The sequence below is a fragment of the Belonocnema kinseyi genome, chromosome 8 (genome assembly GCF_010883055.1).
Source record: "Belonocnema kinseyi isolate 2016_QV_RU_SX_M_011 chromosome 8, B_treatae_v1, whole genome shotgun sequence".
NCBI classification, from domain to species: domain Eukaryota; kingdom Metazoa; phylum Arthropoda; class Insecta; order Hymenoptera; family Cynipidae; genus Belonocnema; species Belonocnema kinseyi.
The window spans coordinates 29,492,584-29,494,198 of NC_046664.1; the positions used below are offsets into that span (position 1 = coordinate 29,492,584).

Below are 1,615 nucleotides of genomic sequence, written 5' to 3' on the forward strand. Positions count from 1 at the left end.
AATTGGTGATTTTGGAATTCATCTCGTTTGGATGAAAACTCAATTATTTGATTGAAAAATTAATTATTTTGTTGAAAATGTAACTATTTTGTAAAAAAAAAGACAATTAATTTATACCATTCTTGGTTATACAATTATGTATTTTGTTAACAATTCGTCTTTCTTTGTAGAAATTAAATTGCTTTATGGAAAATTTATACTTCTCGATTAAAAATTACATTTTTCGGTTGAATTATCAACTGTTAATATTTTTTGGTTGCAAATTTGAACAGAATGGTTCGAAATAGAAAGCCTTGAATTGTTAAATTTGTAATGAGCTAAATTTTAAGTTCAAATGCTACAATTTCAATTTAAAAAAAGATTCAGAATTAATTTAAAACTTTAAATTATTTCAAATAATTTGAAATACGATTTAGACTTTTGCAGATTTAAAAAAAAAGCTTTTTGAGAATTGTATAGTATTTAAAAACAATAACAAAAATTATTTTTGTGATTGCTAAGAACATTGAAAATAATTTTTTATTTTGACAAATAAGTTTTAAGTTAGTATTTGAAAACATTTTAAAAATTAAAAAAAAAGAATCCGGAAGATTTTAAGGAAATTTTTTTATTTTGCAGTTTTTTAAATTTTAGGAAAAAAATCTAATTAACAAAATATATCAATTTTCAACCCAAAAGTTTACTTTTTAACAATTACATTAATTTTCTATCAAATAATTGGTGTTTTAACTAATACAATGTACAGGGTGAAGTTTCAATCAAAAATTGAATAGTTCAATTTACAGATAAAAACGATTAATTTTTAATCAATCCTAGAATAGTTACATTTTCAGATGAAAAGATATAATTATTAATCGAAAAAATAAATTTTCAATAAAGTTGTTAAATTCTCAACCAATAACAAGAATTTTCGACCAAGAAAATTAATGATCTACAAAAAAAGACAAATTTCAAACAAAATAAATGAATTTTCAACGAAATTATTTACTTTTAAAGTCAATAAAACGAATTGTCTACAAAAAGTTGATTTTTTTTCAGCGAAAAATATGAGTTTTCAATCAAAGAGTTAAACTTTCAACCAAATAGTTAATTTTGAACCATAATTATAAAACCTTGTTGAAAATAACAGTATTTTTTTTACAAAGTAATTCAACTCTTAGTGAAATAATCGACTTTTAAGCCTAAGAAGATGTACAGTTCATATTTCAACCAAACAAGGTCAATTTCCAACAAAATGTATGAACTTTTAACAAAATTATTTAATTTTAATGTGAAAAAGAGTATCATCTACAAAAAAGCTGAATTTGTAACCCAAAAATATGATTTTTCAACCAAAATTTTAATTGTCGACCAAATAGTTTAACTTTCTATCAAATTGTTGACATTAACGCCCAAAGATGCAATTTTAACAAAAAAGTAAAATTTTTGCCAAAAAAATTAATTTGAAGGCAAATAGTTAAATTTTCAACTATAATTATGAATCCTTAATAAGAATAAATTAATTTTTTTTACTAAGTACGAGGGTAGTTCAATAAGTCCTTAGAATGAAGTATAAAAACAATTTTTTTTGGGTAAATTTTTTTTTTTATTTTTCAACATAATCTCCTTGGAGCTC

At 21.7% G+C, this 1,615-nt stretch overlaps 1 protein-coding gene across 5 annotated transcripts in view; it reads right to left on the reverse strand.

Moving 5' to 3' along the window:
• LOC117177950 (ATP-dependent translocase ABCB1-like) overlaps positions 1-1,615 on the reverse strand; it is a 64,965-nt gene that overhangs the window by 28,580 nt on the left and 34,770 nt on the right. The window lies entirely within an intron of this gene.